General features: G+C 37.9%; 1 protein-coding gene across 2 annotated transcripts in view; it reads right to left on the minus strand.

Moving 5' to 3' along the window:
* ZFPM2 (zinc finger protein, FOG family member 2) overlaps positions 1 to 13013 on the minus strand; it is a 460096-nt gene that overhangs the window by 269365 nt on the left and 177718 nt on the right. The window lies entirely within an intron of this gene.

Genomic DNA, 13013 nt, shown 5'->3' on the forward strand with positions numbered 1-13013 from the left:
AGAACGGGTCTGTCTTGCTCAAATTATTGGTCTAAAATTGAGTAGTCAAAGTGTGTGTGTGTGTGTGTGTGTGTGTGTGTGTGTGCTGCACAAGAATGTGTTTATGACTGTCAAAGCCACGACACATTAGATAAGGTAAAATAGGAGGGAGTTCTGAGAGTATAGTTTAGACATGTTTTACTGATTTCTTCATTAACTGCAAATAATTCTGAGCAATAACTTTGGGCACTGGGGTTAGCATTAGGGTTCAAAATCATTCTGCTCTTACAGAATTGAATGTCAAGAGTATGTGCAATTATCATGGCCTTAATCTATCAGAAAAAAGGTCACATTTTGTTCAGGGTCTGATCCATTTTAGGGAACTTTCCAGCACTGACACAGTTCTGTCTCCCTAATGTCCCTCAATGATACACTCTATGCACTTTCTTGTACATCTGGGATCTCAGTGGAGTTAACACTTAACATATAGGTATTTAGAAGCAAAGAGTATTTCTACATCAGTATTTGAATGGACACAGGAACTCGAGGTAGATGCGTCCTTAAAACAGAGTGAAGAGTCTTGCTCAAGGAACGGTCACTGAGATCTGGAATGTGTGGGTGGCTCTCGGTCCATGCTCTTGACAGCCATGGTGTTGCCCCTATAGTGTTCTGGTTGCTTTCGCCCAGATAGGGCTTGCACACTAATACTCTGGGCTGATGTCAAGGCCATACACATGCAGCTCACACACCACTAATTGCTAACTAGACAAACAGTCTATTAATTAATTATCTCCACTCTATAATAAATCAACTAGATTCCCGTGTTAGTTTAGTGCCATGGCTCCTCGGAGGTCAGTGTCTGCAGAGAATATTACCAGCACAGTCATGGTCATCACCAGTGGGGAAGGAGGGAGAGGCAGTAATTGTCTGATGCAATAGAGCAGAGAAGAAATTGCTCTTTCAGAGGATTTACTTCAACGCTCTGGATGCTGTAATTCTTGAGCTCTGAAAAGGCATAACCTTAGTATCATGCCTGGTGAGGCCACTGTATGCTGTCAATCCTAGCAATGGTGACAAGGGACACAAGAACAAGACAAGCCATGTGGCTGCAAGAAGGCCAGGATGGTGTGGAACACAAGCATTCTGGACACTGGGTCTACTTCTCTCCATCTCCCCACAGAGGCCAAGCAATAGCAAAGCTCAGCTTCTCTGGGAAATGGCGCTTAACGGTAAAGTCTCACACAGTTTGGATGTAGAAGAGTCATAAGCATCCTGGTCCCTCCTTGAGACATTTACTGGATAGTCCTTTTCCTGGAACACTACCAAACACTTCTTGATATTTCATATGTACCAAGTGCCATACTATTTTTTTTTCATCATCTCAAAAAGAAGCCCTATGAGATAGGTGATTTTATCCCCATTTTGCATATTTAAAAAAATAATAATAACTGAGGTTAAGTCATTTTCTCAGAGTCAGAGGAAGGGCAAAGGAAAAGCTAGACCTCGTATTTGATTCAATCAGGCCACCATACTCTATTTCTACTCGTCATATTGGCTAAGTACCTAATACGTGGCGGCCTCCGGGCTACATGGGAAGACAGTACGAGTGGAGAATGAAGGGGACAGGCTTTGCAGTGGGCCTGAGTCTCCCTTTATGCAAAAAGTTTTGGTTTCCAAATGTGCAGAGCCAATATGAGAAGATGAAAATGATGACTTCGGGGCACCTGAGTGGCTCAGTGGGTTAAAGCCTCTTCCTTCAGCTCAGGTCATGATCCCGAGTCCTGGGATTGTGCCCCACATTGGGCTCTCTGCTCAGCGAGGGGTCTGCTTCTCTCTCTCTCTCTCTGCCTGCCTCTCTGCCTACTTGTAATCTCTGTCTGTCAAATAAATAAATAAAATCTTACAAAAAAAATTCTTAAAAGAAAAAAAAAGAAAATGATGACTTCAACATGAAATAACAATATTCGAACTCTACACATAAATATACTTCCAATACTGTTTCTCAACATAAGAATACATAGACATAAACTCTGCTGATTTATAAAGCAATATTTTTATTCTGATTTTCAAGGATGTATTATGTCCCTGGTACGAAATCGCGAACATTGAGTTTAGTTATGTGTGACAAGTCAAAAGGCATTGCTCTCACAAACGGTTTCTTACTTTTCCTCTTAAATTTTTATGTAAGCAACGCCTGAAAAGAGTCATATAAAATCATTCAAAATATTTATTTTTGAAAAGTGTAAGTTCCTTTCCAAGCTTCCTTTACTCTAGTTCTTTCACCAATGGGCAACGCTATTAACAATTTGAGCTCGTGTATTATTTTATTTATTTTTGAATGGCAAGTCAATTGACCAAATGACATTTATTAAATAGTTCATTCTAGTCCACTGTTTTCATATGCATTTATCACACACCAACTGCTCGTATATGCATGAATCAATTTCTGGATGGGTCTGTGCTGCTCTTTCCTTTGTCTTTTATTACATTTATATCATGTAACATAGTGACCTAATTATTATGCTTATATAATAGGTATCTGTATCTATAAAGGCAAGTTCTTCTTGTTATTTGAAAGTTATACATTTTATAACTATTCTTCTAATGACCATCCTTACATTTTTTATTTCCATATAGTATTCTACAATCTTCTATCAATTCATTGACTTAAAATCAGTTTATTTTATATCTATATTTATATAATTGCTTAGTCATTAATTACATCCGGTGTGATTCACTCATTATCCTCCTTGTCCTCCTTTAATATTTTTTTCTTTTTTCTTTTTTTGTTTAAGATTTTATTTATTTGTCAGAGAGAGGGAGAGAGAGTGAGCACAGGCAGACAGAACGGCAGGCAGAGGGAGAAGTAGGCTCCCTGCCGAGCAAGGAGCCCGATGTGGGACTCGATCCCAGGACGCTGGGATCATGACCTGAGCCGAAGGCAGCTGCTTAACCAACTGAGCCACCCAGGCATCCCTCCTTTAATATTTTATTCTGAGTTAGGAGTTTTATTGAAATGCTCTTATCTTTCACAGTAGTCTTTTCTTGAAAGTATTTGGAGCTGTATTTTGTTGTTGTTGTTGTTGTTGTTGTTGTTTTGCTTTTTTCTAATTACTTTCTATTTTCTGGAAATTGCTCAAAGTTTCGGGGTTTACTGATGGCCGTCTTTCCTGTCTTCTGGACTAGTGTGTGTGTGTGTGTGTGTGTGTGTGTGTGTGTACATACATCTTCTGACATCTTATGGGATTTGAGATAGCAGGGGTTTGGGGCAGTATGAATCCCAATCCCATTAACAACATCAAATTTTTAACACATATGTAAATAGTTTATGATCATTTTAACACAGTAATTTCCCCAACTAGTCAGGTTGGCATTCAAAGTCTCCAGCAACATCTTGCATAGCTCTATTATTAGTTTATCTCAACTCTTTGCAGCTCTATATATCTCTATATATATCCAGCCCCCATATATCTCCCACACTTTGAAATTGTCCATTTATCTTTTCCCAAGTTGGTATGTAAACTTGGACACTTGTCTGCATATAACAAAGTATCTTCCTATCAATTACCTATACTTCTAAGCCCACCTCAAAAGCCACCTATTCCAGAATGGCTTCCCCATACCCTTCCTATCCATAAATAACCTCTATCCATACTTTATTCCTCTACACAATACCAATCACAATGAACTATCTGCTGCCATGCACATGTCTATCTTCCTAACTACATTAATGCTGCTAGAGGAAAGAGACTATGTCACATATACATATAGATACTTGTGTGTGTGTGTGTGTGTGTGTGTGCGTGCGCACTCTGTGTGCATGTGTGTGTGTGTATCCTCACAATGTGTGGCTTAATTAGGTTGAATTAAGTTATATATTTTTCTCTGAAATAATGTTACAAATCTTGTCACTGGATTCCGCAACAAAGTGGTAATTTTGTTCTATTTTTCCCATGCTGCACTTTCATATCTCATTGATATTAATAAGTAATTGACCTATGTGTTAGAGCACGCACATAGTGCTAGAAAAGCTGATATCCAACTATGATGTTAAATGCTCTCAAGATCCCTTTATACATTACATTCTCTTATCAATTTAAATGCCTTCTCTGTTTAGACAAATTTTTCTATCCTTCTTTCTTTTTCTTGGTATTAAAAGAGTAACCGGTCTTTATTTTGCTTTGAAATGTTTCTCTTGAATTATGTCTTGTTACCCGGTATGAATTTAACACTTATATTTATCTATCTCCTGTAACCTTCTTCAGCAATTTAATAATTCTTTTCTTTATTTAATTTCCCTTTGGAATAGTCTCTTCTACAATAACAGATTATTTGTGTTCCAATAAAACATGCCTTATCAAAGAATTTATGTTATAAAAACAGTTGTTTTAATTAGAAAAGGAGAGTTAGAAACTAGAAAATTTTAGGCTAGCACAAATTTATTTTTCTTGCAGGAATTCCCATAACAAATATGTTTTACAGGTATACATATCTAATAGTCATTCCAAAATAATAGGTTAATCAGAAGGTATAAAAACATTGAAGCATTCCTGAACAAATCCTAAAGAACACATGAAAGGAAACCAAACTCTAGGTCATTTAATAGTAAGGTCAACACATTTGAGACCAGTTCTGAGAAAAAAATCAATGAGGAGCTCAAACCATGTAATCGGGTGTCCCTAAGTTGTGGTGGGAAAACTTACTTTCATTACGTATGTAAGCTCCAAATCCAATTTCATTAACTCAAAAATATCTGCATAATGTCAATGCATTCCCTAATTTATTAACTATGCATCTCTAATCTGTGTTATGAAACTCACACTGGAGGCAAATATGTAGAGATCAGAACCAAGAGAGTGCCAGTTCAAAAGTACCTACACTCCTTAAAATAACTGTATTTGGGAGGATGCTCTAGGAGTTTCTCATTTTTCCCTTTATTTTCCAGGTATTGCACTAACGATTTTACATGTATAATCTTACTTCCACAATAACCTTACGACAACTCCTTGTATACCCTGCCTGCTCATAGTGCCAATTATACATCATAGCCAAAGAGCTTAAGCACATGGGTCCTAGACATGGATCTGAATCTCAGACTGGCCACCTACTAGCTATTCGACGTCGGACGGGTTACTGAACCTTGTGGGGCCTCCATCATTCCATCTCCAGAATGGAGTTGATAACTGCACCTACCTCGGGAGGCTGTTGAGATGATTAAATGATTTACTCATATTTGCTATTTTTATTTGCTTTGTAGAATGGTATGTGGTACACAGTAAGCACTATATGTTAGCTATATTTATTTATTCTGGTCCCCAAATCCTAAAGCGAAGTTGCCCTTAACCAAAAATAGCAAAGTACTTGGCTGTCCATTCATACAGTTCTTTAGTGTTTTTAAATGTTTGCATAATTGTCATCAGCTACATCACAAAGTAATCTATGACTTAAAATTGTGATCAATAAAATCGATTGCAAAGCAAGCTAGCATTCTCTATGTTCCAAAAGGTAGAAATCCAAAGTGGTTTAGGGAAGCTCTATCATCTTGCTACTGAGGCGCATATGTTTTTAAAGGTATGCAGGGCTCAACTAGGCTTTTCTTTCCTAACAACTACATTTCAAAGAGCTCATTGCCACTGAAAAACACCACCTTTCAGGCCAACTCCACCTCTTTTTCCTTTCTGCTTATAGCACTTATGGGGTTGTAACAACACAAAGGAATCTGCATGATTTCAGTGCATGACTCATTTCCAGCAAATCAACACACACATTCTCAATTTTTCATGCATGAGAGATGTGTAAAACTATAAAAATGTTTGGACATTTGAGAAGACTAAATCAACAGACAGTAAGCGTTTTATCAAATCTACAAGTGAAATTAAACTTTAATTTGAATAAATAAACTGTACCATGAAAGAGGAGCTGCTATCCATCTGAGCTAAAAAGATGAAGTATAATTGTATCTATGCTAATAGATCCAGCAAGCACAAGGAAATCGCAGCAGAGGCTCCTGCAGGAACATGCTGATGAGTCACAGGTGTGTAGGCATGGCTTGTAAACACAGATGGAAAGGGTGACAAATAGATGAATATATCAGTTACAATTGTGGTCTGCCCCTCTTCAAAGACGGCGTTTGTTTTTCCAAATCCCTGGATGGTTACAAAAGAAGTGTCTATGAGACACATGAGATGTTATCAATATTCAGAGTGCCTCTGACTGAATTAACTGAGACGAAATCCACTTAGTCCCAAAATTTTCAGGGAAAAATATCTCATCAATTATTTTGCTATTATCCATGTTATGGTAATAGAGTAAATATTGGCTCATTCGAAAAGAGCGATAAACAAAGATGGAGGTTATAAAGGACTGTGTTTTTTGTTTACATCATCAGGTCCTCAAGGAGAATTACTTTTTGGAATAACAAAGTGTAGCCTGATTAGCGTGAACACTATTGAATCAGGACCCCCCTTGCCAAAGAATTCATTGACTGAAACTCATGGTCTCAATCCCAACATTTTGTTTCTAAAAACTCAAAAATTGTTATCCTTGACAAAGGTGAGCTGATCTAGTTTTGTAAGCCTTCCTTGGATTAGTGCAAATACCAAAACATGCTTAACACGGTGCGATTCTACTTCATAGTCTTTGTTCTGAAGTAAATTCCTTAAGTGTGGGCGTGTGGCCCTAAAAAAAACTTGTTGTAAAAACCAACAGGAAAAATGTCAACAAATAACATTATTTGAGTTAATAATAGAACTATTTTTTCCAAATAAATAATAATTTATTAATAATAAATTTATTAATTTATTTTTAATTTATTAATAATAATAAATGATTATTGGAGTTGAGGATTCTCTTTATTTGCATGAGCCTGGACTGAGAGTAACCCAGAGGTCAGAGCAAGAGCTCTAGAAGGAGAAGGCGTGTGTTTACATTCCTGTATCACGGTCTACTGATTGTGCGACCTCAGTTTCTTTTCCTGGGAAATGGAGGAGGTAATTGCATTTATTTCATGGGATTGTGGTGAGGATTACAGATAACACATGGGAATGTCGCTGAATACACAGTGAACTTTCAAAAAAAATGTTTACTATTATTTCTATCAATGGTATAGAATAAATGTATTAGGCATACAGAGCAGCAAACATTATTGTCAAAGGACAGAAAAGAGAAAGAATTACTGTAACAGCACTCTTCCATGTGCTATAAAATATTCACTTTATCATTATATATATTGAAATATACGGCTACCTTGAGGACAGCCTGAGCCATCGGAAATGTATTTTCTCTAAATGTTGCTCAAACTCAATGACAACAGGTCAAGCTTCTTGAATATCAAAAATAAAGGTGTTCTTGTTTTAAACTACTGGTGTTTAAGGTTATCCAAAAGTATATCCAGATGAAAAAATCATTTTCAAATATTAATAGTCTCGAAATATATTTATCTTACACCCATTGCTTACATTCCTGCTCACTGAGCACTTTTCAAGAAAAGATCTGTTAATGCATGAGATGTCTTTCCAGGATCCATCACCTCCCCCTTTCCCATAATCTCTGTGTGGTGTAAGAAAAACTTATTCCCCTCTATCTTAAGAGGGATAACACATGGGACCTGACTAAGACTATTCATTCCATTCTCTCCTCCACAATGATGACTTTCAGAAGAAGACATGCAATTCAAGCCAGAGTAATCACAGTCAACAGCAAGTCCTTTGTAAAAAATGCCTAGACAGGGGACCCTGCTAGCTGGGGGCTATGCAGTGCTATCATGAGGAAACTAACCTAAGAAAGAAGCTGAAACCCCAAATAGGGCAGGACCAGGAAGCTGGCAAAGAACCAGAGCCTACAGTTCTGAAGGCATCATGATTCTTTGGCACTTTCAGTTGTGGGAAGCAATCCTTTCTCTATATAATTCACACTAGGCTTTACTATTTATTACAAAAGATTTTCTAAATAATACAAGAATGCAAGGGTGGAGGCAGCGGTTCTTAGCTTAGGAAACTAAAACAAAACAAAATATTGACTTAAAAAATACGGTATGATTTTGAGTGGTTTTTGATCATCTTCCTTGCTACTTATAAGACAGCTGTGAAGATCAAACGGGAAATTGTGTCCACAGCACACAATAAACACTTGTTCCTCCTACTTATATTTCAGTCTTGTCCCCCTAAAGAGAAGATACTAAGTGGCATTTATATCAAGCATTTCCAATACCACCACCAAGATCTGCATGAGGAAAAATGGAATTATTAAAACTTTTTACCTTAACAAGATATATTCCTGTTTAAAATGAATAAATATTTAAGTATATTGGGTACCAACAGTTCAACAGTTTTGAAACCTTTTCCACAGTTTAAGGAACATGGCCTAGTGCATATCTGTCCTCTCTGCAATTACCCTGGAGGGCTCTCCAATTTCCTGAGTTCCATTACCCTGGGTCCTTCAAACACTCATTCACACCAGCACATCAGTAATGTAATACACAACCTAATCATATTTATGTGTCTTTAACAGAGAGTGAGATGAAGAGTTAACCTCAATGTATTTACTTATTTAAAATATTGGCTAGGAGGCTACCATGTGCAGACCCCCCATTAAGCTTCACAGATAGAACCAGAAACAAACAAAAAGTGAGTCATAGCATGTGTCTTACTGAGTTTTGAGTCTAGTGAGAAAGACAAGCCATAATCAAACATGCACACTACAGACAGAAACTGCCATTGTGACCAGCCTTGCAGAGAAGGACACACATAAGAGGAGAGCCCCAAGGACGGAAACCCTTTATACGGGTAGGAGAGCTTTTCTCTGGGAGGCTAGAGTTGAGCTACAGCTCAGAAGAGGGGGAACATAGAACTGCTTCAGGCTAACCAAAGCAACCAGTGGAGTCAGAGGAAACCTGAGACTGTCAGGAATTCCAGCTGTCTGTACAGGCACAGTAAACTCGGGGCGTCCCCTTAGTGGAGCTACAGATGTGATAGACAATAGATACGTGCAGGCTACAGATGTAAATCAGTACCTGTAATTCATCAGCTTACAATCTCTGGTGCAAAGTCACCGGTGTCTTCGAGGCCCTAGTGTTTCTCTACGTGCGATCGGCATCAAAGCCACCTGGCTTTCAACTCTCTATCTCCCTAAGACCCTTACTCTAGACCTACTTGTTCCAAATCCTTGTGGGTATGATCTGGAAATCTGCATTTTTCTCATGGGTTCCCAAGGTGACTTTTAGGCACACAGTAGATTGAGAGCTAATGATTAAAGCAACATTACTCCCTGAAAGGAATTAATCTCTTCTATTTTTGGAAAATAATTCAAATAAGTCAGGTTACACCTTACTGAAAAGGAATATTAGCTCACTTAAAACTATACTAAATATTATAAATAAATTCAATACATCTTGTAAAACATAGGTTAAATCCTTCAGAAGTGAAAACATAACTTCTAAATAATACAATTTCATAAATACTAATTTAAATACTTGGGAGAAGGATGTAGACACAAGGAAGAATGTACATAAAACCTAGATTATTCATAACAGCACCAATCATACCAAGTGTTCAAGGATTCTGTCTGGAAGAGATGTGCATTTTATTAAGTAATTTTGGAGACTCAAACAACAGTTAGATATCTAGTTTGCCTGATTCTACATTTCTACATTTAGGGCACTAACTATTGAACGTGATAATAAACATGAGATCAGAGAGAAAGGGATTTTTCCCCCATGAACTCCTTATATAGACCTTAAAAAATAGGCATCGCTTTGGATCAGATACCCATTATCAATTTGGACAGAGAGTGTCTGAACCACTATTATCTGCAAATGATTCATGAGCGCAGGTATTTCGCTACCTGAGGATTTTAGTGAAACCATAAATATAAGAAAAGACAGAAGCTGGAATTCATAAAGGGCCTTGAGAAATATCTAAGATAGAAAATTATGTCCAATCGGAAGAAAAATGTAATTTAGCAAATCTGACTCAGATGCTTCTGTCCATTGCCAGAAGGGCTTCTTTCTTATTTACCAGCAATTTTGCATGTTAGCCTCCATTCCACATCAGAAAACATAAAGCTAACGAGCCTGCTGAAACTCACACATGGTGAAAACAGACTTTAAAATAAAATCATTGATCATATAGAGCTAACACTTTAAACAAACTAGGATAATAGTAACCTTGTAGAGATTCACAAGCCATGATTTAACAGAGAAACTGAAGCTATTTCTGTATTTAAAAGTAAAAACAAATTTTTTTATAACATGTATAAACACACACAGACACACACACACACACACACACACACACATATATATATACTTTTGGCATATGATATGTGGGCTGATATAAAAATCTCCAAATACTGTCTTCCCTATTAAAATTCTTATGGTAAGAGCAACCTACTGCCATTTTAGAATAAATAACACTTTCCTCTTTTGGCTTTACCGCCTTACATCAAAGATATGGCTATTTGGCCAATTAATTTACAGAAAAACAAACAATATACTCCTCTGACATTTATAAAGTTAATCGTGCATTAAATCATTGAAAAATTTAAGGGCGTATTTTTCCTTCTGCAATTCTTTTTGAAACATATCCACCCTTTAACATAAATAAAGCCTCTAGAGTCCCACCATTTGTCAAAGACCACTTAAAAGCCAGAGTAAAGGAGAAATTTATAATACATGATTGGCTATTGATTTTATGTAGAAATGAATACCTAGTGATATAAAATGCAAAAACTGATTTTTTTCATTATTACTACTAAATCCATTATTCATAGAATGTTTTCCATGTGTAAGGCATGGTACTTAATGTTTTACAAAACAGTATTGCATTTGTTCCTAAAACAAATTGGTTGGGTACTTATTAGTACTCCTATTTTATAGAAGAGGAAATGGAGACCCAAGATCAACCAGCTTACAAAGGTCAAAGCCGAAATTTGAACTCATGACCACCTAATTGCAACTCCCATGATTTCAAATATTAGATATGTAATTGCTATTAATTTTCAAAACATCCCACATTAGCCCATATTGGTCTAATAGAGGACTCCCAATATCTTAAGAGCATCTCAAGAATATACCTTTACGATCTTTGCACACACAGTTCATTCTTGAGTACCATTACAAATGACTTGCTTATTTTGGATTACTGGTTTGGTCTGCACTGATCACGTGATGCCTGTAATGAACAGTGAGCAGCAGCAGTCACTGATGGTTTGGGATATAATTTTGTGACCTTGAAAGAAACAACTTCTTGCTCGAAAAGAAACTACTAGCTTATATTGGATTACTTGACCTTGGGTAACAAACTCTAACTCACTGAGATCCTCTGTCCACTAAAATTCCAAAGACAGTTGAGATTTGATCAACAGAATAAAGAATTCAGAAGACATCTAGAAGAAATATGTCTGCCCACTTAAGAGAATGCCTTAGAGTCAAAATAAAGCAGAGGTTCATGATACTCATTGCCCTGATTGGATTGGCTCCGGCCATCACCACCATCTAGGTGGAGACCTGAGAAATACTTGCCCACTTTCCTGCTACAGATACTATTTTTTTTTTCTAAAATTGTCACTTCTGGGGCTCCTGGGTAGCCCAGTTAGTTAAGCATCTGCCTTCAGCTTAGGCTCCCTGCTCAGCGGGAAGTCTGCTTCTCCCTCTCCCTGCCCCTCCCCCTGCTTTTGTGCACAGGTACGCACTCTCTTTCTCTCTCTCTTTCTGTCAAATAAACAAAATCTTAAAAAATAATAATAATAAATGGTCATTTCCTTTTGTTACCTGCTAAAAGGGCAAATAGGCCTGAAAGAAACTTACGCTTCACCTGTTATTTACCTCTCAGGGTGGGCAGGCTTACCAGAATCTTCCTGGGAGGAGATTTGTTGATAAAGGGAAAGAAAAGGAAAGAAAGACCGGAAGTTGCACACCAGGCAGAGTGAGGAGTTAGTGGAGTGGGGGCTGCTGAAGGACAAGGGGCTGTCTGTGGAGAGGTGGAAAGCAGCAACAACAGATGCTCCCTCCACGCCAGTTTGGCCGGAACCCACCCGTTCTAAACACCCTGCTTGCTCTGTGAGCAGACTTAGCAGCTGGCCCAGAGACTGAGCATTTTTGAGGGCTACAGGTAGGCTGGAATCAAGGGGTCTTGTGCTATTTGCAAACGTCTTAAATGTTGGGCGACCACCCATAGACTGACCGCAGACACCCAAGCACTCTGAAGCTAGTGCGCAAATCCCTAAGGTAAAGGTAAAATTTCTCAGGCAGTGAACATATTTTGAGACTTTCTAAATATTCTGTCCTTGGAGACAGTTTGTGAAGCATGAAGGGATGGGCATCTGTGAGGCTTCAGGGGGTAAACCCAGCCCCCTTGAGCCCCCACTCTGGTGCCCGAAAGGGGTGCTTTATCTATCTATCTATTTAAAAGATGTTACTTATTTATTTGAGTGAGAGAGAGAATAGGAGCAGGGAGGAGGGGCAGAGGGAGAGGGAGAAGCAGGCTCCAGCTAAGCGGAAAGTCCTCTGTGGGGCTGAGACTGTGACCTGAGTTGAAGACAGATACTTAACCAATGGAGCCATCCCTGGAAGGGGTGCTTTAAATGATTGTTAACTCTAATAATCAATACATTCTTATCAGAGTTGTTGTGCAGCCTCTCCACAAAAAATTCAAAGAGTAATTCCAAACACCTTAAAGCATGTCCCTGCACCTAGAGAGATGTCACTGGGAAGTGGGGATGGATGGAGATCAGGTGCAGAGAGATCAAGTATTTTCTGCATATTTTTAAATGTAATCAACTACTTTATTTCCTGACTAACTAGGGTTTGCCACCATTTTATTAGTGAATCATCTATAAGATTCCAAAGTGAAGCAATACCTTGGAAATGGAAAAAAAAAAAATGCACAGCCCTCTGACCTGATATACCTAAATGCCTTCACTAACCCAGACACAAGTAGTACTCCCCACCAAAACAGATGTTTTTGTTTTTGTTGGATTTTTTAAAAGCACATTGTTCAAACCTATTTTATACTTAGACCTCACAGAGGGAAGTGAGG

This window comes from Mustela lutreola, chromosome 3 (genome assembly GCF_030435805.1).
Source record: "Mustela lutreola isolate mMusLut2 chromosome 3, mMusLut2.pri, whole genome shotgun sequence".
Classification (NCBI taxonomy): domain Eukaryota; kingdom Metazoa; phylum Chordata; class Mammalia; order Carnivora; family Mustelidae; genus Mustela; species Mustela lutreola.